This window comes from Nannospalax galili, unplaced genomic scaffold (assembly GCF_000622305.1).
Source record: "Nannospalax galili isolate Female #2095 unplaced genomic scaffold, S.galili_v1.0 scaffold278, whole genome shotgun sequence".
Taxonomy (NCBI): Eukaryota; Metazoa; Chordata; class Mammalia; order Rodentia; family Spalacidae; genus Nannospalax; species Nannospalax galili.
In genome coordinates, this window is record NW_008347536.1 from 1,243,844 (window position 1) to 1,269,629 (window position 25,786).

A 25,786-nucleotide genomic window follows, 5' to 3' on the forward strand; every position below is an offset into this window, starting at 1 on the left:
TAGAAGTCTATTGGTATTTGGTGGAGATATGTTATTTTGGTTTTTCATGTTATTATTTTTTCTCTGTGATTTTGACATGTGAATTTCTTTTGTAGTTTCTGATTCTTTTCAGAATTTTCTCACAATTTTCTCTTTTGATTTTATATGGGAGTGGCCAGATTGCTTTTGTCTTCAGGATTTCCCACAGAGGCCCAAGTCAGATGAGGATCAGACGTTCTCAGGCTTTCTACTAAGGTCTAGATCCATCCAGGAAAGATTTTGGCCTCAAGAATTTTGGGGTTGGACTGGCCTGGGAGCCCTGCCCAGGAAAGATGCTGGTCTAGGGAAGCTGGTGGCCGTGCCACCCAGAGATGCAAAGGAAGATGGGGGCAGGATGCATCCCCAAGGACTCCTGGGGACTGCACTGAGGAACTGGGTTGGTCTGGATATAAAGGATCAGGTAGAGGAAAGGTTAGCCCCAGAGTCCAGGAAAAGGCTGGCTGGTCCTGCAGGCCCAAAGAAGTAGAGGGAGGTGAGGGTGGGGCCAGGTCCAGAGTGCTCCTGGGGACCTAAGAAGGAACTGGGTTGCTCTGGAAGCAAAGGATCAGGAAGTAGTGGTTTTTCCCCTGGTATCTGGGGCACCAAGACAAAGAATGGTACAGGACCCAGGCTAGAAGGTCAGATGGGCTGGGGAGATGGGAGGGTGAATAAGGCTGGGGGAGTCAAGGCATGGGGGTGTGCGATAGACTTATCCTCAGAGAGAGGCCTAACAGTACTTATTTTATCACATGTATCAGAAAGTTATTGCTTTGAAGCTAGGCAACACCACTAATATGAAAGAAAAATGCAAAGATTAAATGGAAATAGAGCTGTAAATCAGACAAGTGCTAAGCTTGTTTACAATTCCAGTATATAGCAACTGTGTAACCATATGAACCAATTTCTTTAAGCCTCGATTTCCTCATATATACAAGACATTTGTAGAAATACAACAGAATATTGTGAAGATCAAATCTAATAATGCTCATAGCACTTACTGAAATGCAGTAACTACTACAATGGCAAACAGTAAATGCCAGCTTTTGTCATTACTGTAATCACTATAATCTTTATTTCTTTTTCTTTTTACTTTCAATCATGTCAAGTTCTTTAGAGTTTAGAAAACTTTGGACACTAATTAAAGCTGTATTTCTCTAATTTTTATGAACTATTTCTGTGCAAGGAGTGAGATGCCATTGTCATTTAAAATATGACCCCTGAAGGGGGCCTCTCAATAAGGTGGGAGGGAGCCTGCTGAAATCCCAAATTCTATGCTTGGCCCAAGACATTTTAAATCCAAATCTATTGGAAAAGTGGCCCAGGAATCTACTCCATAATAAGGTTTCCAGGTCTTTTTTGTGTTTTTATTTTGTTCTGTTTTGAAAAGCATTTTTCTAAGCCAATTAGAGAATTTGATGGAAAAGCTTTTAGAATGAATGCAATATTTCAGTTAAATCCTAGCTGTGCTGCCTACTAGTTAAATGTATCAACTTTGGCAGGTTTTCCTTTGTAATATATACAAAGGCATTGCATTTTTCAGATTATAGGTTAAACTCTTCAATAAAGAAGCCTTAATATACAGTGATTTGGACAATATGTGCACATGTTTCTCCCTGAGTGATAATTAGAGGACAGCAAGTATTCTAGAGTGAATTATGTCTATATCATACAAAGGTCATCTAAGGGCTCAGGATTATTTGATCTTGATAGTCTGCCTTTGCTTGGGGTGTTTTTCTGTCAATAAAAGTCACTTGGTCACAATGGGCTAGTATTATTGTATATGAGTTCTTGACAGAAGGAAAAGAAGAGAGGAGAGAGAGGGAGACAAGGGAAGTAGAGGAAGTAAAGGGAAGAAAGAAATACAGGAGAGAAGAAGAGGGGGGAAAGATACACACACAGAAAGAGAGACAGTAGTAATTTCATTATTTTAAGAGAATGATACAAAAGTTGCTTCTGCTCTTACTACTTTGGTGAGTATCTGGACATTTGACTGTGCCTAGTTAGAACATGGAAAATGTGTGTGTGAGACCTGGGCAGTAGAGATCATATACAAATTCAGGAGTTGCAAGTATAGTGAACTTAATAAGGTAGATATTCATGGGATCACAGAGTAGAGTATCTACCACTTAATAAGCAGTCCACGAAGACAAGAAGGAGAGGCACGGTGTTGAAGAGCTGACAGTGTAGCATATGACCTTGGGAATGGTTTTTGTTTTTTGATATTCAATTATCTTGTTTTTCAACATGAAAATCATAGTGCTTTACTTCACTGTGTTGTCCTTATGATGATGGAGGTTTGCCTAATTTAGGTGATTTCTAATCTCAGGTGAGAATGTATATACTGATTCTTCTAGTCTTAATAAGACAGAGGGTAACTGAAATTAGGATTTTCACATGTCATTAATTCTTTCTCAAACACAATTCCAAGCCAACACTTGGCAGTTACTGTGTAGAATTTGGCCTTCAGCCTAAAGGTAGGAATCTTAATTCTAGGGACTATTTGGTGACTGGTGGGATGTGTAAAGCAGAGATCTTGCCAACAGCCTAAAGCACAGCTCTTGGTTCCAAAGGAGGAGGGGGGTGTCTCCAGCATTTAATTATATTCTCCAGGGCAGAAATTGTAGGCCTGTGGTGAAATATAATTATAATTCTCCATTGTCTTATTTGGAATATAAACCAACAAGCCCATCTCTAATCAATTTACAAAAATAAACATAAAAAGCAAACAAGCAGGCTTCTAAGAAAAGGAATTGAATAGGAGTTGCACACACCATTTGCTTTGGCAGAGCAGAAATGCAGCCCTGTCTTTTCAAACAAAGCAAACACATGCCATGCTCAAGAGACAGCCCCTTCTCTCTTGACATGAAAAATATTTCCTGATACCAACTTTTTCCAGGAGGGTTTTTTTTTGAGTGTCTGTTTTAAATAGTATTTTATTGGTTCTTTGAGAATTTCATGTAATATATTTTGATTATATTCATTCTCACTTCTGAAACTCCTTCTAGATCCATTCCCCATCTCCTTACTCACTGAATTTTGTGTCCCTTTTGTTTTTCTAAGTCCATCAAGTCCAATTTATGATACCCCAATACTCTTTAACATAGGACCAACCACTTGGACGTGATCGACCTACCTAGGGTCACACTCTTAAAGAAAACTGACTCTCCCTCTCCTAGAAGTTATCAATCACCAATATCTCCTCAGCTACGGGAATCACTTTATGCCCACCTCCCCTCTCCATGCTGGGATTTTGTCTGAGTTAGGTTTACACAGGTCTTGTGCATGCTATTACATGCTATGTGGGTTCATATGCGTAACTTCCCTGTTCTGTCAGGAAAACCTTGCTTCATTGTAGTTATCCACTGCCTCTGGCTTTTCAGTAGTTCTGCCCTATCTTCCCTGAGAACCCTGAGTCTTGTGGAGAGGAATGTGATATAGATGCCCCATTTAGGACTGAGCATGCCACAGTCGCTTATTCTACACACCTAGATCAGCTGTTTTGTCATCTACTGTAAGAAGCTTTCTGAAGAGGGTTGAGAGATGTACTAACCTATGGGTATAGTGACAAGGCTGGGTCAGTTTAATACTATGTCCATTTGGCAGAATAATGTAGATTCTCCCCTATGATCTATGACCTATCTAGCCACAGGTCCTTGGCCCCAATAGCAGTGCCCGATATGGGGTCCATCTTGTGAGGTGTTTGGCTACTTCTATGAAATGTGTGCCACTATTGCACCAGAGGGCATGTCTTGACAGGCCAGTGTCATAGCTGTAAACCGTGTAGGGTTTACAGCTGGGTTAAGCTGATGATTACTTTTCTCCTCTGGTAGAGTGCACAGCACCTTCCAGCACTATGAAAGCTAGGGAAGTAATGAACATGAATGAGCAGGTAGCTCTGTAGCTCAGAGTATTTTTTTTTTTTTTTGGTATATGCCCAAGAGTGGTATGGCTGGATCATTGAGAAAATCCATCCTGGCTTTTTGAGGAACCTCCACATTGACATCCACAGTGGCTGCAAGAATTTGCACTGCCACCAGCAGTGAAATGTTCCCTTCCCCTCACATCCATGCCAGCATTTATTGTCATTTGTTCCTTAGATCTTAGCCATTCTGACTAGGATAAGATATCTCAAAGTGGTTTTGTTTTGCATTTCACTAATGGCTAAGAATGTTGAACATTAGAAAAAAATGCCTCGGCCTTTTAAGTTTTATCTTTTGTGAACTGTTTAATTCCTTGCCCCAATTTTTAATTGGGCTGCTTGCCTACTTGATGTTTAGAGTTTTGAGTTATTTGTACATTCTAGATGCTAATCCTCTGTCAGATGTATAGCTGGTAAATATTTTTTCCCATTCTCTAGGCTGCCTCTTCATTCAAATGGTAGTGTTCTTTGCTGTACAGAGGCAATTCAGTTTCACATGGTCCCATTTGTCAATTGCAGGTCATAATGCCTATGCTATCAAGATCCTGTTCAGAAAGCCTTTTCCTGTGGCAATGAGTTCAATTGTAGTCCCTACTTTCTCTTCTGTCGGATTCAAGGTATCAGTCTTATGCTGAGGTCCTTAATCCATTTGGAGTTGATGTTTGTGCATGGGTGGGAGATAGTGATCTAGCTTCATTCTACTTGTGGTTATGACCACCACCATTTATTGAAGATGCTGTCTTTCTTTTCTCCAATGTGTATTTTGGCCCCTTTGTCAACAATCATGTGCCTATATGTACAAGGAGTTAGATCTGAGTCAGTTCTGTTCCACTCATTGATGTATATGTTTTTATTCTGGTGCCATACTGTTTTTACAGCTCTGTAGTAAAATTTAAGGTGAAGGATAGTGATGCCACCAGCATTTTATTTATTGCTTTGGGTTATTTTGCCTACCTTGGGGTTTTTGTTTTCATATGAGATTTAAGATCTTTTTTAAAATTTTCCTTGGAGAATTGTGTTGAAATTTTGATGGGGATTTCATTGAATTCATAGATTAATTGTGGTAGGATGGCCATTTTCATAATATTTATCCTACTAATCCATAATAAATTAAATAAATCCATTTGATTTATGATGTCATTTAACTCCTGTGTTTCTTTGTTTAATTTTTTTTCATAATGATCTGTCTGTTGGTTGCAGTGGGGTATTAAAGTCAATAACTAACACAGTATTGTGATTAATCTGTGATTTGGTATCTAATATCATTTCTTTTTATGAAACTTGGTATCCCTGTGCTTGATGTGTAAATGTTTAGACTGTTAATAAGTTTGTAGTGGATTTTTTATTTAATAAGTATGAAATGATATTCCTTGTCTCTATTGACTGGTTTTAGTTTGGAGTCCATTTTCCCAAATGTTAGGAGAGGTATACCTGCTTATGTCTTAGTTATGTTTCCCTGGAATATCTTCTTTTCATCCTTTTCCCCTAAAGTAATACTGAGAATTCTTATTGAACAGTATTAATAGGAATTAATATTCCTATTATGTTATTGTTGTGGTGGTATTGTTTTTTTAGGTCTCTTTTGATGTACTGTTCTGGAATTGTGTGCTTGCTCCCTATACTCTCTTGAGTGTTTTTTACTTTCTTTTCAGACAGGGCTATTTCTTCCAATATCTCTATAAAATTGGCTTGGTGGTCACAAATCCCTAAAATCTGTTTTTATCATGGAATTTTTTTTCTTTCTCCCTTGATTACAGTGGATAGTTTTGCTTGTTATAATAGTCTGGGCTGGTATCTGTGGTCTTCTGGAACTTTTACAACATCTGTCCAGGCCCTTCTCATTCAAAATCTCCATTGACAAATCAGGTGTTCTGACATGCCTGTCTTTTTCTTAAAAATTATTTAATAATTACTTAATTAGAAAAAGCATTTCATTATAAGAGCATTTACGTATTTAATAACAATTTCCAGAGTTAAGATGTATCTCAAAATTGGCTGTAAATTTTTAGGTTTACATTTGAATTAATACAGTTGTACAATATTGTACTCAGTATAAACCCTGTAAGATATAAAATTAAATGAGGTTTTTCAATCTTATCTAAAGGAATACTGACAACTGATTGCTGCTAGATGAGGAACAGCTGACCCTCCTAAAATAAAGACCTCTAGATAAGCTGACTAGATTCACCAGATGGACAAGTAGAGGGGAATGGCTGAGGGTGCCGAAAACACAGGAGACAGTAGCAGGGATATCAGAGTATAAGGGCTCTAGTGGGAGGAGGGAGGTTATGCTAGGGTGCCATCTGAGAAGTGGGTGTATAGTTGAATAAGATGGTTTGGGATGTTCTGTGTGATATACACAAAAAAAAACAACAAATTAAAATGTATTATATTTGAGGAGGAAGCATGGAAATTTACATGATGGGTTAATTAGTAGAGGTGATAAACACCATTGAAATCCATGCGATGTCTTTATATAGACATACACAGGCACCAAGGATCCAAGTGCAACCAATTATGACTAGTAATAATCAGATACATACAGATTAAAGATGCATGCGCCAACATCTTAGTAGTGAAAACAATGGGTCTCTCTGCAAAGGACAATATATTCTAAAATGAAATGGAAAGTTAAAAACTCATTCAATTTTATATCTTACAGGGCTTATAGCAAGTTCAATATTGTATAATTGCATTAATTCAACTGTGAACCTAGAAACTTGCACCCACTTGTGAAAGAGATGTACTCTTGCTCTGGAGTGTGTTACTGAATATGTTAAAGCTGTAGTGAAATGCTTATTCTAATCATGTAGTTATTAAAAATTAAAAAAGTTTAAAAAAATAATAATTCTTCAAACCATAAAAATTTGCTCCTTAATAATTAGTAGTGAAAAACATTACCATTGAAATCTACCTGATGACTTTATATCCATGCTCAGATGCCAAGGAGCTCAGAAAGTAACCCCAGCTTTAAATGAGTTTTTAACCTTTAAAAAAGGTCTCCATTTCATTTTAAAATATACTGTTTCCTACAGAAAGACTCATTTTTAATGCTACTAACACTTAGATGTATGCACATGCATCTCTAATCGCTATGTATCTGATTAATACTAATCGCAGTCGGTTACTATCTGAGATCCTTGGCACCTGAGCATCGATATAAAGTCATCAGGTAGATTTCGAGGGTAATGTTTTTCACATCTACTAATTATTAAGGAGAAAATTTTTTTTGCTTTGAAGAACTGTTAATTTTTAAATTTTTTTTAAATTTAATAAGCACCTGATTAGAAGAAGCATTTCATTAAAGCTTTAATATATTCAGTAGCATGCCAGAGCAAGGATACATCTCGTTCAAAAGTGCCTGTAAATTTTAAGGTTCACAGTTGAATTAATACAGTTATACAATATTGAATTCAGTATAAACATGTAAGATGTAAAATTGAATGAGTTTTTATCCTTTAAAAAAGATCTCCATTTCATTTTAAAATATGCTGTTTCCTACATTTTTAATGCTACTAACACTTAGATGTTTGCACATGTGTCTTTAGTCTCTATGTATCTGATGATTACTAGTCACAGTTGGTTACACTCAGATCCTTAGTACCTGAGTATGGATATACTGTCATCAGGTAGATTTCAGTGGTAATGTTTATCACCTCTACTATTTAAAATGAAGTAAATTTTCACGCTTCTTCCTCAAATGTTTTTTTTTTTAATTTGTTCCTTTTTCTGTGTGTATATCATACAGAACATCCCACACAATCTTATTCATCTATATATCCACTTCCCAAATGGCACCCTCCCATAGCCTCTCCCTTCCCACATACTGGAGCCCATATACTCTGTCATTTCTGCTACTGTCCACTGTGTTGTTGACAGCCTCAGCCATTCTCCACTGCTTGTCCATCTGCTGAAACTAATCAGCCTATCTAGAGATCCTTGTTTTAGGAACATCAGCTATTCCTCATCTAGCAGCTCCTCATCTAAGCAATCAGTTGTCAATATTTATTTAGATAAGATTGGGGTCTGCTGTTCATTTTCCCAGTTCTATGCTGGGTTACTGTCTGAGAGTCTCTTGTGCCACCTTGGCCAGTAACTCAAAGGAAGATATCTCCTATCCAGCATTGTTTCTTGTTATGTAGCCTTTAGCTATACATATGGACTCTTAAAAATTATATTGACCTAATGAATCTTTGGTTATACTTTTTTGGGGGTGTTTAAGACCCTACATTTGGCCCAGATAAACCAATTTATTTTGACTCTTAAGGTCATTTGAGGATCTCTTCCTCAGGGGTAACATGGGCTTGGGAGGAGCCCGGGGCTCCTTTCTTTTACCAGTTCCGTCTATGTGAAGATATGTCAAACATCCTGCTCGACCATGGCTGGCTTCACTTGGAAGCATGGAGGAAATGTCTCTTCTGTGTTGACCCTCCTCTTTGTAGACTGGACACTGATTCAGGTCCATCTGGTGGGGACTCCATGGTCTCCTTGCTCAAGAGGACAGGTGACTCACTACAGTAACAGGACATTTTGAGAGATGCTCACAGTCCCCTGGAACTTTGTCGACTTATGAGGACAATGAGCATAAACTGCCCTTTATGTCCCACTGACCAAATTAGTATAGGCCTCAAAGTATGTCTGTTAAATATCCAAGAAGGTTAGTTCCATCAGTCTGGTACTTTTAATTACCATATACCATCTAGACAGAGCTTAGGCAAAGACCAAATGCTCTCAGATAAACCTTGCCTAGGTATATATTACATTCTTTGATCTGGTTGTATGTATAATTGGTCAGTAGGTTGTTGGCCAAATATGGTTCCCTCTGGTTTTCTAAAACTAGTTAGGCATTGTTTTTCTCACATTTTCTAACCATTCCACCATGGTTTCCCCATTTAAGGTGCACTCGTTTTGTTTTGTTTTTTTTCCATTTTTCCCTTAATAACACCCTTCTCCTATGGTCCCACCTCTCTTGAGCTCCTTCTTTCCCTTTATCCCCTAGTTTCCTTGTATAACCTTCCCTCACCCCCTCCCCTTAAAATAACCCCATTATGATCCATATCTCTCTTGTTAACAACTGTTTTCTACTGTTCCTCTCTTTCAGATTCTTTCTTTTCCTTTACTTCCCTGGTTCCACTTCATTATCCTGGTACCTGTAGTTACATCTAGATACATATTCATTTATAAGTATTTGGTCCTAGGACCACATATGAGGGAGAACATGCACCATTTTTTTTTTTCTGAGCCTGTGTTACTTCACTTAGCATAACAGTTTCTAGTTCCATCCGTTTACCTGGAAATTTCATGATTTCATCTTTCTTTACTGCTGAGTAAAACTCCATCTTGTATAAATGAACCACATTTTCATTATCCACTCATCAGTTGAGAGACACAGGTTGCTTTCATCTCTTAGCTATTGTGAAAACAGCAGCAATGAACATGGATGTATAAGTATCTCTGCAATAAAATGAATTCTTTGGGTATATGCCAAGGAGTGGTATGACTGGGTCAAATGGTAAGTTCATTTGTAGTTTTTTAAGAGTTTTCCACACTGCTTTCCATAGGGGTTGAACAAGCTTGCAGCCCCACCAGCAGTGGATGAGTGTTCCCCTTTCCCCACATCCTCTCCAACATTTGGTATCGTTTGTTCTCTTGATCTTAGCCACTCTGGCTTGGGTAAGATGAAATCTTAAGTGGTTTTAATTTGCATTTCCCTAATTACTAGTGATGTTGAACACCTTTTAAGATGGCTCTTAGCCATCTTTACGTCTTCTTTTGAGAACTCTCTGTTCAGCTCCTTAGCCTATCTTTTAATTGGGTTACTTCCTTTTTGATACTTTGTTTTTTGAGATCGTTTTATATTCTGGATGTTAAACCTCTGTCAGACCTGTCACTGCTGAAGATTTTCTCCCATTCTGTGGGTTTTCTCTTCACTTCCTTGGTTGCTTTTTTTGATGTACAGAAGCTTTTTAGTTTAATGAGGTCCCATTTGTTGATTCTTGACCTTGTTTCCCGGGCAGTTGATGTCTGGTTTAGAAAATCCTTTCCTATACCTGTATCTTGGAGGTTATAGACAATGTTTTCTTCTAACAGTTTCAGAGTTTCAGGCTTCACATTGAGGTATTTGATCTATTTGGGGTTGACTTTTGTGCAAGGTGAAAGATAGGGGTTTAGTTTCATTCTTCTACAGGTGGAGATCCAGTTTTGCCAGACCATTTGCTGAACATGCTCTCTTTCCTTCAGTGAGTCTTATTGGTTCCTTTGTCAAATATCAGGTGGCTTAAATTGAATGTACTCATATTTGGATCTTCAATTTTGTTCCATTGATCTACAGGACTATTTATGTGCCATTACCCTATTGTTTTTATGACTATTGGTCTGAAATACAGTTTAATATCTGGTATAGTAATTACCCCAGCATTGCTCTTAGTGCTCAGGGTTGATTTGGCTACCTGAGGTCTTTTTACTTCCATATGAATCTTAGGATTTTTTTTTCCAATTCTGTGAAAAATGTCATGGGGATTTTGATTGGCATTGCATTGAATCGATAAATGGCTTTTGGTAGGATGGTCGTTTTCACAATATTAATTCTTCCAATCCGTGAGCATGGGCGGTCCTTCCATCTTCTGATGTCTCCTCAATCTCTTTCTTTAAGTAATTAACATTTTCTTTGTAGAGGTCTTTCATGTCTTTGATCAGGTTTATTCCCAATATATATTGCTATTGTGAAGGGGAGTGTTTCCATGTCCCCTTTCTCTGATTGCTTGTTATTGGTATATAGAAAGGCTACAGACTTTTATAGGAAATTTTTTGTAACCTGTCACTTGACTGAATGTGTTAATAATTTCTAGGAGTTTTCTGGTGGAATTTTTGGTGTCTCTTAGATAAATATATCATCTACAAAAAGGGATAATTTGATCTCTTCTTTTCCAATTATTACTCCTTTAATTTCCTGCTCTTGTCTGATTGCTCTTGCAAGAGTTTCAAGCTCTATGTTAAAGAGGAGTGGAGATAGTGGATAAACTTGTATGGTTCCTGAATTCAATGGGAATGCTTCCATTTAGAATGATGTTGGTTGTGGGTTTGTTATATATGACTTTAATTATGTTGAGGTGTGTTCCCTCCAATCCAATTCCCTCTAGGATTTTGAACATAAATGCATTTTGAATTTTGTCAAAAGGCCTTCTCTGTATCTATTGAGATGAACATGAGGTTCTTGTCTTTGAGCCCATTTATATGATTTATGATGTTTATTGACTGATGTATATTGAACCATCCCTGCATCTCTGGAATAAAGCAAGCTCGATCATGATAGATGATCTTTTTGATGTGTGTCTGTTTGCAGTTTGAAAATACTTTGTTGAGAATTTTTGCATCTATGTTCATTAAAGATATGGATCTATAGTTTTCTTTTTTGGTTGTATCTTTACCTTGCTTTGGTATTACAGTGATGCTGGCTTCATAGAAGGAATTTGTATGTTCTCCCTCCATTTCTGTCTTTTTGACTAACAAGTATTACTGGATGTAGATCCTCTTTAAATGTCTGGTAGAATTCTGCTATAAATCATCTGGTTCTTGGTTTATTTTTAGTCATGAGGTTTTGTATTACTGTTTCAGTTTCCTTATGTGTTATGGGTCTGTTTAAGCTATTAATTTCTTCTTGGTTTAGCTTTGGTGGTTCACATGCTTTTAGGTACCCATCCATTTCTTTTACATTTTCAAATTTGGTAGCATATAGGTTTTTAAAGTATTCCCTTATAATGTTCTGTATCTTTCTGGTGTCTGTTGTGATGTTTCCCCTTTCATCTCGGATTTTGTTGATTTGGAGGTGCTCTTTCTTTCTTTTGGTTAACTAGGCTAGTAGTCTATCAATCTTGTTTATTTTCTCAAAGAACAGGCTCTTGGAGTCATTGATTCTTTGTATTGTTTTCTATGTTTTGATTTCATTAATTTCTGCTCTGATTTTTGTTATTTCTTCTTGTCTGCAGGGTTTGGGTTTTGTTTGCTGTTGCTTTTCAAGTGTGTTGAGTTGCAGTGTTAAGTCATTTATTTGTGATCTTTCTGATTTTTTAATGTAGGCACTTAGAGCTATAAACTTCCCTCTAAGGACTGCTTTCAGTGTGTCCCAGAGGTTTTGTTGTGTTTTATTGTACTTTTGGTTTCGTTCCAGGAATACTTTTATTTCTTTCTTAATTTCTCCTTTGACCCATTCATCATTCAGGAGTGTGTTGTTTAATCTCCACGTGTTCATGTGGTTACTGGGGATTCTTCTGGTGTTGATTTCAAGCTTTATTGTATTGTGGTCTGATAGAATGCATGGAATTATTTCAATCTTTTTGTAATTTTTGAGGATGTGTTTTGTGTCCCAGTATATGGTCAATTTTGGAGAAGGTTCCATGAGGCACTGAATAGAAAATATATTCTTTGGTCCTTGGGTGGAATACTCCATAGATGTCTGTTAGGGCCATTTGATATATGGTATTGTTTAATTCAGATGTCTCTCTGTTAACTCTCCGTCCTGTTGACCTATCTAATGGTGACAATGGGTTATTAAAGTCCCCTAATATTAATGAGTTGGGATTAATCTGGGTCTTAAAGTTCTGTAGTGCTGTTTTTATGAAGTTGGGTGCACTAGAGTTTGGTGAATATATGTTCATGATTGTAATATCTTCTAGTTTTATTGTTCCTTTGGTAAGAATGAAGTGGCCCTCTTTGTCTCTTCTGATTTGTTTTAGTTTAAAGTATATTTTATTAGATATTAGAATTGCAATGCCTGCTTTTTTCTTAGTATCATTCATTTGGTATATTTTTTTCCATCCTTTCACCTTAAAGTAGTGCTGGTCCTTGAAAGTGAGATGAGTTTCTTGCAGACAACAAAAAGATGGGTTTTGTTTCTTAATCCATTCAACTAGTCTGTATCTTTTGAATGGGGAGTTCCATCCACTGATATTTAAAGTTATTAATGAAATATGTGTATTGAATCCTGTCATTTTTGTTTCTGTTCAAATTATTGATATAGCTGTGAATTTCCACAATTATACCTTCATTGAATTTCTTTCTGTCACCCCTTGTATATAGTCGTTCCTTTCTTCATCTCTTTGTATTGTTTCCAGAACTCTCTAAAAGGCTGCTTTTGTGGACATGAATTCTTTCAGCCTATTTATGTCATGGAAGATTTTTCTTTCCCCTTCAAGTATGATAGGCATTTTGGCTGGGTAAAGTAATCTGGGTTAGCATCTGTGGTCATTTAGAGCTTTGAATACTTGGTCCAGGCTCTTCTGGCTTTCATAGTTTGCACTTAAAAGTCAGCTGTAATCCTCATGGGTTTTCCTTCATATGTGATTTGTTGTATTTCTTTTGCAGCTTCCAGTATTGTCTCTTCTGAAAATTTAGTGTTTTTACTATGATGTGCCATGGAGAGTTTCTTTTCTGGTCCTGTCTGTTTGGTGTTTTATATGCTTCTTGGGTTTGTATAGGCATGACTTTTTTTAATTTTGGGAAATTTTCTTCTACAATCCTGTTGAAGATCTGTTCCATACCATTATCTTGAGATTCTTCGCCTTCCTGTATGCCTATGATTCATAAGTTTGTATGTTTTTTTATGGTGCCACACAATTCTTGCATATTCTCTTCTTGGGTTTTTAAAATTTTTTCATAATCTTTGCTTGAGTGGTCTAATTCGTCCACTTTATCTTCTAGTTTTGATATTCTGTTTTCCATTTCATTCATCAAATTGGTGAAGCTTTCTCCTGTTGTTTCTAATTGGCTTATGGAGTATTTCACTTCCTTCTTCATTTCAGCCTAAGTGTTACTCAATATTTCTAACTCTTTTCTGAATTCATTCAGAAGTTTGTCCCTATCTTCCTTCTGTTCTTTGATTTCTTTCTTTGTGTGTTCTTTAAATTCACTGAATTCTTTTATCATGTTTATAATTGCTCTTTTGAGTTCTACATCCTGTGTTATCTCTAGGGAGTTCTTATCGTACTCCTCTAGAGGACTATTGGTACTTGGTGGGGATATATTATTTTGTTTTTTCACGTTATTGTTTTTTTCCTTTTGATTTTGACATGTGAATTTCCTTTGTAGTTTCTGATTCTTGTGTGAGACTCAAGCCTTCCTTTGTTGAGTTTGGATTTGCTTCTTTTTGTAAATTTATGTGCCTTTGTCATTTTCTTGTTGGGCATGAAAAGCTGGTTGGTCCAGCCTTCAGGTTCTCTCTTTTGATTTTATATTGGAGTGGCCTAATTGCTTTTGTCTTCAGGAGTTCACAGAGGCCCAAGTGAGATGAGGCTCAGATGCTCTCAGGCTTTCTCCTAAGGTATGGGTCCCTCTAGGAAAGATGCTGCCCTCAAGATTTTGGGGGCTGGGCTGGCCTGGGAGAAGGGCCCAGGATAGATGCTAGTCTCAGAAAGCTGGTGACTGTGCCACCCAGGGAAGTAAAAGGGAGGTGAGGTCGGGATCAGGCCTAGAGGGTTCCTGGGGGCCACAGGGAGGAAACGGGTTGGTCCAGATGCAAAGGATCAGGAAACAGTGGCGGCTCTGGGTCGAGAGATTAGCCCTGGTGTCTGAGGTGCTAAGACAAGAAATGGGCCTGTACCCAGCCTAGGAGGAGAGACTCAGCAGGGAGAGCTGTGAGGGTGAAAGTGGCTGTGTGAGTCAAGGCAGGCTTGGCCTGCTGGACTTACCCAGGGAAGGTGTTGGTACCAGGATACTGGAAGCTGTGCAGCCCAGGAAGCAAAGGGATATGAAGGTGGGACCTGGTCCAAAAGGCTCCTGGGGACCAGGAAAGGTGCTGACACCAGGCTACTCAGAGGCTGTGCAGCCCAGGGAAGTAAAGGGACTTGAGGCCTGTCTTTTAAGCAGCTACGTCTTCCTCTCTTGCAGTTTTCACAATCCTCTCTTTGCTTTATACATCTAGTGTTTTGATTACTGTTCAATGTGGGCAGTTTCTTTTCTGGTCCTGCCTTTTGTATTCTGCATTTCTCTTGCACCTTGATAGGCACTTTTTTTTTCTTCAATTTTGGAAACTTTCTTCAAAAATAATTGCTTTCTTTTGACTTGGATTTCTATTCCTTCTATATGTGTGATCCATAGGTTCGATCTTTTTATAGTGTCCTTCACAATCTGTTCCATTTTTTTAGATATATTTTCTCTGAGTGTTCCAATTCCTTTTCTTATCCTTAGTCTTTTATATGCTATCTTCTACTTTTCCATTCTATAGGTTAATCTTATTTTCCATTCTATAGATTAATCTTTCAACTAAGGTTTTCTATTTAACTGACTTAAATTTTCATTTCAAATTTTCTTTCAGTTTGTCTTTTCTTTAGAAATCTACCTATTTATTAAATTCTGTTTTCATGTCTTGAATTGTTTTCTTTATTTCATTAAACTGATTTTTGAAGTCTTCATTCTGAAATTTATGCATATCTATCTCTTTGAGTTCCTTGACATGTTTACAATGTCTATTTTGAAATCTTTCTTTTGTGCATAAACAAAGTTGCTTTTCTTGTGGAACATTATGATAGGTGTACTAATTTCTGAGACATGTTGTGGTAATTCACGTTGTTTGTATTTTTGTGATGGGACCTACTCATCTGGAGTTAGGTCATTGGTAGTGTTTATTGGTATAGATATCCGGTCTCACTTTTTTTCAGAAGATGTTTGGGCTGTCATCCCAACTTGTCAGGTTGTGGGCAGTTGAATGGTGGTTGCAGGTCAGACTTGAGACAACTCTATATTTGAGGTCAGGCTTGTTCTGAGCTCAGCTAGGGATAAGTGTAATTTCTGAGCTCAGGAATTGACCTTTGGTAGTATTAGAAGAGTCTCCCTGCTGATATTCTGTAAGAGGAAGTGCAGCCTGAACTGACCTGCGCATGCATGCTGCAAACACGCCAAGAACATCCGGCTGAGTCAAACCTGTGTTCTGCCAAAATATAGAGAGACGGCTGATGCGAAAATGGCCCAATACAGAGAGCCAATGAGGAAAAGACACAACTTATTGATGGACCAATGGGACACCGGGAGGGAGGATATAAAGGAGCCACATATCCACAACAAACGAGTCTGCAGCTGCTTGCACTGCCTGATTCTCACCTGACTCCCGGAGTCTGTGTCATGACTCTGCACCAACTCTACCCCCACCCAGAGGGCCCCAGGATACCTGCAACATCTGGCTCCCAACATGGGTTCCCCATGCTGGCATGGGCATTGACCTTCTTGGGTTCTGGCCATCGTTATGGTAGTCGCTTTTCTCTTCTGGACCATGTTCTTTGCACTTTTCTCCCAGCCTTGCATCCACCATCCTGGAAATCAGCCTTAGTTTTGCTTTCTCCACCTGTTACCACCTGGGCACCTCTCCTCCACTTTCTTCGGTGTTGCAAGACTCCCCATGCCTGAACTTTCAGTAAGTGGGCCCCTACGTGTTACATTTACCTTCGGTTCTCCTGTGGGTGAGCATGAGAACCTCCACCTTCCCTTTTCCCTCATCCTGTCTGTCGATTAGGGAGGTACACATTTTGCTTTCGGTTTTCCTGGCACCTCCACATAAAGGCTGACCCCCTAGGAGGCAGAACCCAGGAGAGGCCCCTGGCCACCGCTCCCCATCCAGAGACAATGTGTGGGCATATGGCTATGGTCTAACAAACCACGGAAGTCCCCCACTGAGCACAAGACATCTGGGTTGACACATTCTCTTTGTTTGTCTTAGAATTAACATGTAACATGGGTAATTTGCACCCCCACCAGCTGTAGGGAACCTCAAATCAGGACATTAAAATCCCTCCTTGTCATCCAAGGTCTTAAAGTTAAAACCAATGATCTAAATGCTTTCTGGAACAAGGCTACCATCCTTGCACCATGGGTCACCCCTGAGAACATGTGGAACCCTGACCTCTGGATGCCCATTCATTTCCTTGCTAGGAAGTGCCAGGTCTCCTTAGGTGTCATCCCGCCTGCCTCATTTGTCCGCATTCTCCTGGCCATCATAGCTAACCTAATCCCTTTGGTCCTACTTATCCTTGTCAAGTGTCTTTTTCAGCATGCCTGACGGCAAAAACACATCAACAGAGGCACACTCCAGGTTGTCCTCTTGACACTTCAACACATAGGCCGAGATCCTCCCCTCAAGGTCCTACAGGCCTGGCTTATGGGGAAATCCATGAGGCCTCTGTATGATTGCCTTCCCCAATCACCCTGGTGGGCTCATATCCAGGGAGGTTGCCCTTTGAGGGGCGGTAGTCAATGACGGGTAAGAGCTTGCTAACCAAGCCAACCTAAGACAGGCACGGTCCATAATACTGGGGACCCCCTGAGGTGGGGCCAACAATGCCAAGGCGAAGAATCTTGGCTCCCACTAGAGCTTCCCAAAAAGAAAAAGGTGGATATATAGGAGGAAGTGCAGCTTGAACAACCTGGGCATGCATGCTGCAAGCACACCAAAAACATCTCTGGCTGAGTCAAACCTGTGTTCTACCAAAAGAAATAGAGATGGCTGATGTGAAAATAGCCTGATACAGAGAGCCAATGAGGAACAGACACGACCTATCAATGGACCAATGGGACACTGGGAGGGGGGATATAAAGGAGCCCCATATCTGCAATAAACGAGTCTGCAGCTGCTTGCAATGCCTGCTTCTCACCTGACTCCTGGAGTCTGTGTCGTGACTCCACACCGACACTACCCCCGCCTGGAGGGCCCCAGGACACCCACAACAATCTTCAGAAGTCTATGGAGGCCTCACTGGATTCTTACATGTGGTTCTTTGATGGCAGGGTCTGGGGTCCCAAAAGTAGTGGGTGCTGCTTCCTGGAGTTGAGGCACAGGTTGCCACACAATCCTCATATAGAGATGGGTTGGGTAAAGAGGCAGGACTGGGTGTCCTATCTGGAGTCAGGATTGTAGGACACCACAAGGCCCCCTAGCGGCACATTGGGTGGAGTGGCTGGTGGGTGGTCTCTAGGACAGGCTCTGAGAGCCATTAATGGGGTTGGGTTGCAGGATGCCATGATATCCCCAGGTGTCTCAGTAGGTGGGTTCTAACCAGGACTTTTCTATCTCTCCAAGTAACACACATAATGAAAACAAAACAAAAAACAATCAAATAGAACAACCAGTCTTCTGAATTTTCCAACTTAAAAAGGTCAAAGGGTTCTAATTTCTTTCTTTTTTATTTCCTTTCTTCACAAAATGCACCAGAGGTTATAAATAAGAGTATACCATGTTCAAGGTATATCACAACATTACTGAGAGGGCCTTGGTCCCTGCACTCATTTTCTAAAGAACAATTCTGGTTGTCTGAGTTTAGGTCTCCCAAAAGCAAAGCCTAAGTCAAAGGCTGTGCATCAGCATTTTATGTCAAAAGTGATTCCAGAGAAGAGTAATGAAGGTCTTGGGTTCCAGAACATAACCACGCATATGGCACTTTGGCATGCTGCCAGCTTTGAACTGAAGGACACAGGAAGGAAATTGGATACAAGGTTCCTTGCCCCCCTGATCTCCATTCTTTGCTCTCCTTTGTCTTCATTCTCCTTTGTCTTCCAAGACTTGTTCAGAAATCCATTTCTCAAGGTAGATCATGAAAACTTCAACTCCTCTACTTCAAAGCAAGTCATAAAAAGGGTCTCTTTTTGGTTCCTCAGAGTAGGTCATAAGACTATCTTTCCAGACAGTTCTGATCTCATATGTAGAGGGAAAGAAAGTGACCCCTGGAAGATAATAAGGACCTGAACAAACAGAAACTCCTGAGCACAATGGAGTCATTACAATTAGAGCACAGCCTTTGCTCTAATGGAGTCATTACAATTAGAGCACTGCCACGCTTCCTGGCACTATCCTTTTTTTCAATCGGTCACACTATTAAAATCAGTTTCCTCTGGGTCTTTGGGTCTTGATTTCTGAAATAATCTATGTCATTAAATAAACTTTTATGCTTTTTCTCTTGTCAATTTGACTTTGTTATAGGTAGTGCAACATAACATTTGTGTTAGATGAGGCGAAATTTTACTTCTGCAATGGACAGGGGTAGGGAAACAGGAAGATGGGAGAAACAATACATGTATGCCTACTCCTTCAGACAAAGTTCAAGATTATGGGAGCTTCAGTGGAAATATCCACTTTAGGGATAAGAGGGCCAATTATTTCATAAGAGCAAAAATAAATACCTTATACTATCCATCTCAAGGTCCATGCTGCCATCACCAAACAAAAGACAGATTCGTGGAATGAATGTGCAACAAGAAAATAGAGGAGCAATAAATATGGGGGTTCAAATATCTCACCTATTCATGGACGAATAGACCATTTCCCTTCTCTTTCCATAGTGATTAGAGGAGAATAAATATGAGAATGAAAATATCTCTATGGTAAGGTATGGAGTTCTCTGGGTATATGCTCAGGCATTCAATAACTAGATCATAGCAGTTCTATTGTTAACTTTTTGAGGAAAAAATTGATTTTCACAAGTGGCTGTATTTTCATTCTCACCAGAAATGAATAAGTGTTCCCTTTATCCAACATTTGTTGTTTGATCTCTTGATGGTAGCCATTCTGAACAGGGTGAGGTAGTATTTTGAAGTAGCTTTAATTTTCATTCCCTGATGACTAGGGATGTTGAACACTTTAAAGAATAGTTATTGACCATTCGTATTTTTTTGTTTTGAAAATGGTCTCTTCAATTCTTTAGTCTATTTGCTGATTGACAATTTCATTTCCTTGGAATTTAATTTCTGTACATCTTTGCAAATTCTGGATATTATCTCCTTGTCTGAGGTATAACTGGTAAAGATTTTTCACCCATTTTATAGACTTTGTATTTAAAAAAAAAACTTTCTTTGAAAAAAATAATCTAGAGTATACATGATTAAAAAAACAAATTGATGCATTTATCTTATGTGTATGTTTTATCTGCATGTGTGCAAGTGAACTCATGTTCTGCAATGGCTGTGGAGGCCAGAAGAAAACATCAGATCCACTGGAACTGAAGTTTTAGATAGTTGTTAGTCAATATGTGGGTGCTAAGAGCCTAACTCTGGATCTCTCAAAGAGGAGTCAGTGCTTTTAAGCAATTGAACTCTTCAGCCCCTATTGATATTTTTTAAAGAGCCACTTGAAGTTTTTAAAAATACTTTAGCTTGCAACTAGAGAGAAAAACATTGTGTATATAATTTTGGTTTGAAAAATTAGAGAATAATAAGAAAAGGAAAAAATATTATTTTTTCTAAATTTTTATTGAATTTTTGTGTATTTCATACAGAATATCTTATCTTTATATCCCTTTTCCCATTGGCACCCTCCATAGGTCCCCCTTCCCCCTCAGAATTCATATATTCTGTCATTTGTGTTAAGACCTACTGTGTCAAGTTAGTGTCCCCAGACGTCCCTCAGTGCAAGTTCATCCATTGAGGTCTAGTCAGCCTATCTAGAGTCCATCCCTTTAAGAAGATCAACTCTTCCTCACACAGCAGTAATCAGCTGCCAATAATTCTTCAACTAAGATTGGAGCCTGTTGCCCATTTCCACAGTTCTGTGCTGGGTTTTTGTCTTCTTGAGTTTGCATGGGTTTTGTACATGCTGACATCAATGCTGTAGGTTCATATGACCAAGATCACAGGAGCCTGTAGAAGTCTATTTCCATATGCTCATGCACTTCTTCCCTGGCTCTTACAATTTTGCCACCTCCTCCTCCACAATGGTCCCTGAGCCTTGGATGGGTGGAGTTTAATATAGGAGTCCTGTCCAAAGACCCATACTCTAAAGACTCATTTTCTATGCTTTGATCATATGTGATCTTTTGTTTCCTGGCCTTCTGTTGCATGAGGGAGCTTCACTGATGAGAACTTGGAGAATCATTAGTTTACCTTTCGTTCTATGTTTCACGAGCCTTAGGTATATAGGTTCCATTGTAGATGTGCGACTCGTACTTCGGCAATTTTCAGACAATGTCTGTGTGTGACCAGTTGTGGAACTCTGTAAGAGTCTTTGTCTGTTGCAAAAGAAGCTTCTTTGATGAGTGGTGACTGGCATATTTGTCTGTAAATATAAGGATACAGATTTTGCACTTCGTAAGAAATTACATTTGTCAAGGGATATGACAGCCTTTGGGTTTTCTCTAAGATCTATGACCTCTCCAGTCATGTCTATTTTGCTATATTTATAGTACCACATATGAGTTTCCTCCCACTGAGTGGGCTTTAAGTCCAATTAGGTAGTTGTTGATTACCCCAAGATAAAAGTGCCACTACTGCACCAATATCATTTGCTGTGCTGGTTATTAATGTAGTTCTTAGACCCAGAAGCTGGTGTTGGACCGTCGATTGATGTTCTCCCTTAGCAGCTTGCCTAGTGCTCTCATATTCTTAGAATATATAATTTGATATTATTGGCTTTCAGAAACTTTCCTCTGCTTATTTATGACACTGCTGTTTAAGCAAATGGAGACTATCCATTTCACTTTTCTATTCCATAAATGAAGAATACTGGTTTCTACTCAAATGAGAGTATGAGGCTTCAATGCAACTATGCATATCACTTAGTAGGTGCTTCATATATGTCAGCTTTCTGTGATGACCCAAATTCACTTCTTCCTGCTCTAGCAAAGGAGGTCAGTCTCTTAGAATTCTCTAGTCCTCAAATGGGATAGCCTTATTGGACAGTCACTCTCCCTTATGACTGGTGGCTTTATGAGTGTCCAGAGAAAGTTGAGAGATAGTTTCAATTAAAGTCACAAAATACCTCAGAAATTCAGTGGCTATTCAAGTGTGCATTTCTGCAATCTTTCAATTAGCATGTTTCAAAAGTTGAAGTTGATTGAAATCTTTTTATATCAGTAATTGTACAGCGCATACCTCATCTAAAAACCTAGTGTAAGTTAAATTCACTGATGGGAGGTGCATGTGGCATCTGATCCCCTCCTCCCACTGTCCTTATGACAATCTGAGGCAAGAATTCTCCACACCTCCATTTGAAGTATCTTAAGGCGTTTATTGGACTTGCTAACTGAGCTTGGGGTGCGGGTTTACTTACAGAAGAGTGGGTGCTGCCCCCCATCCATTCATGGCTGTGTTTGAAACTCCACACCAAAAACATATGTTCCTGACAGCCCACAAAATGGCAAGAGAGTGGCCTGGTGGTTTTCCCGGATTTTATACACTTAGTCCCTCCCCTTCAAGCAGCAAAGGTCAGCCTATTGGCTGGAAGAGGTAATGGGCTTAACTTTGACTCAGAGCATAGAAAGGAGGAGGGACCATGGCTTGTCACAGGACAGAGGAACATATGGGTCACACCTAGTTAAATGATAGATTATAGATACATTGATAGATAACAGATATAATATAAACACTGGATACTTTTACTTTGTTCACTTATCTTATTCTCTATTCAGAGACTTGGGTCAAAAGAGTCATCTTTATGTGGAACATTTCCAGACTCAAGGAAGAAACAGAAAGGAAATGAAGAATCATGTGACAGACTCAAGTCATTGCTCTGTTGTCATGTCTGGGTGGAGTTCATCGGCTCACTCCTAGACTCCACACAGTAGGGGAACAATCCACTTTTGAATAGAGCAAAGGGAAGGATTCAGAATGTTTAGCAATCATCAGTGTATCAATCCTCTATCAGTCACAATACTACATTTCACCTCAAGACCACAACATGTCTCAGTGAATCTCAGTACAGGCACTCATTTGAGGTTTAGGCAGCATCCCCAGCATACTACATCTATGAAGTCATACTGACCTGTCTTTGTCTTGTCATCTCCTCTGGCTTCAGTAACTTTCTTCCACACTAACCTGTTGAAATTCTGCAGATTTATCTGAAAACACAAATAGGAAATCCAGAAGTAAACTCAATAAGCTAAGGAAGCTATTCAAGCTGAGAAATAGTAGGAAAAGCAAAATATTAGAACAAAGAAGTCTTATTATGGGTCTAAAACGTAGGCAAAGATTTGAAGCATGAAAGAAACATGGAGTTTAGCTCAAAATGAGGGGTGTTAACAATATAGTTTTTCCAGTGCTGTTGATAGGACAGACATCAGATACTTTCTTAGGAAATAATAACACATACAGAATTGTATATATAAACATGGCTGCCTAAGGATTATTAAATTGTAGGAGCATTGAAAAAAATGGAAAGAATTTTATATTTTCCTTAAGGAGGATGTCTATCAGAGATAAGAGTTATTTAACCCAAATTCTTTGTACTTTTATAGTACTTGATACTTAGGTGCACACAGTCATTTGTTTGTGTATTATTATCTCTAGAGAATGCAAACTTTACAATGATTGTTAATTGACACATAATGATCACACAGTAACTGTTGTCTAGATGAATAAATGATTAGTCATCAATGGTCTTTTAAAATTAATAATTATATGACTACATAATGATAACAATAGATACTGAAATCACATTTAAAAGATAATATATGAAAATGCTTACATATAATAAAAATATAGAAATCATCAGGACAGTGAGTTTATGATAGTTTTCCTTTACTTTTTTTTTTTTTTTTGTCTTTTTGAGACAGGGTCTCCTTGTAGCCCAACTGTCCTGGAACTCACTATGTAGACCAGGCTGGCCTCAACCTCACAAAGATCCACCTGCCTCTGCCTCCTGAATGCTGGGATTAAAGGCGTATGCCACCATGCCCAGCTTCATTTCCTTTTTTTGAAATATACACCTGCATTTCCTAAAGACTTATCAATGAATATGTTTTAATTTCCTTTCTGTTGATGTTATAAAAAGTTTTGACCAAGAGCACCTTAGTGGAAGAAAGGATTTATTTCAGCTTAAACTTCCAGATCACAGTCCATCATTGAGAGAAGTCAGAGTAGACATTCAAGCAGGAACCTAAAGCACAAATCACAGAGGCATGCTGCCTGCTGGCTCATTTTCTGATTAATCACTGGTTCATGCTTAACTAGCTTTCTTGTATACACGAGGGCCATCTGCATAGGAATGGTGCCACCTACAGTGGACTGGGCCCTTCTGCATCAGTTAATAATGAAGACATTACTGACAGGAAGCCCACTGGTCAATCCAATCTAGGAAATTCCTCAATTAAAGCTTTCCTCTCAGATGATACTAGGCTGTGTCAAGTTGAAAATTGAGGCTAACTAGGACTGAGCATGTGCTGCTCTGAAACAAATAGTATAAATACAAAACAGAATCCTGGAGGTACAGCTCAATGGCAGCATTTTCATAAAACATTTTATGAACTCTCAAATAATGAATGAACTTGGTCTCTTCCATCCTCAGAACCTCAGAGCACAGGAAGTGTGTGTGGAATTCACCTATGACTTTTGACTTGCAGGTACACCCCATCCCTCTCATTAATCTGTACTCTTCTTGGACCAACCTCCTGTGCACTCAGTTTCCTATCTAGAAAAGATGGAAACTTTCATATTCTCTCAAGATGAATGTGACAGAACAATAGTGAGATCAATGAAGAGGAAAATATGGAAAGAATGTATACTAACAGGTATCAGGGAAACTAACAGATAATCTGAAGCAATGTCCTGCTTGGTTCCTATAAATGATGGTAAACGTTTTTTTGTTTTGTTTTGTTTTTGTTTTTGTTTTTTTGTTTTTTTGGTCTTTTTGAGACAGGGTCTCCCTGTAGTCTCAGCTGTCCTGGAACTCACTATGTAGACCAGGCTGGCCTTGAACTCACAGAGATCCACCTGCTTCTGCCTCCCAAGTGCTGGGATTAAAGGCATGCACAGCCATGCCCGGCTGGTAAAGAGTACAAGGGAGCAAGAGAGGACTACTGGGGAGAATATTATCAAAATATGCCCATGTGTTAAAATAAATACCATAATGAAACACATTATTATGCATAATTGATATATGCTAATAGGAACATTACGAAGAACTCTATTAGAATTTCTTTTTCTAGTAGTTGGGATTGAACCTAGGGCCCTGCACACACTAGGCAAGTACTCTGTCACTGCACTGTATTCCCAGAGTGGAGGCTGAGTTCCAGGACCAGAGTCAGAGAGACTGGAGGAATTGGGAGACTAGAGAAGATTCCCAGAACTGCTGGAAAATGAAACATGCTGTATTTTCCCAAGAAGAGGGCATGCAGGCTGCTAGGGAGGTGGCCACTGAATGAGAGCACATGTTTCCTTAGTCCCAAGAACTTTTTTTATAGGAAATCACACAAAAGTGGCTTCTTGCCCTAACTGGCTATATAACAGATTTATGTTTACTTTTGGGGTCCCCAGACATCCAGTGTCAACAATTTGTGCAGACTCATAGCCCCTCCCCCAGGTCTACGATGTCTATGTCTATCTTGGCCCATGCTGGAAATCCATATCAGCATGTGATCTTTAAATTAAACTGGCTCTCAGGTCTTGATATTTCAACACCCACTTCCCCATGACAGTTTTCTGTTGGCTGTAATTAAAGCCACTGAAATTCGTTCTTTTTCTTAAATAAATAATATCTGGAGAATTTCATACATGCATATAAAATGTTTTGATCAAATCCATGCCCACTCCCACCCATCCAACTCCTCCCATATCTCCCCATTACTTTTTTCTGATAATTTCATGTACTCTTTCTTCTTTGATTTTTCTTCCCTACGGGGTTTTTGGCTACTCTAACACTCCTCTGAAAAGGTAACTCTATAATCTTTTAAGGATTAGATAAAAGCTCCCAAATATTTTTGACATTTTTGGCCTTCAAAACAGAGTATATTACTAAGAGGCACAAGGATATTGTGAGTTTTAGCCAAGAAACTGGCTATTTTTTCTTTGAGCTTTTTTACCCTAACTGCCTAGCCAATTCCTACCTCCTATTTTTATCACACCATCCTCTGAAAAGTTTACCCAAGTTTCCAATAGGGAATTGGCATG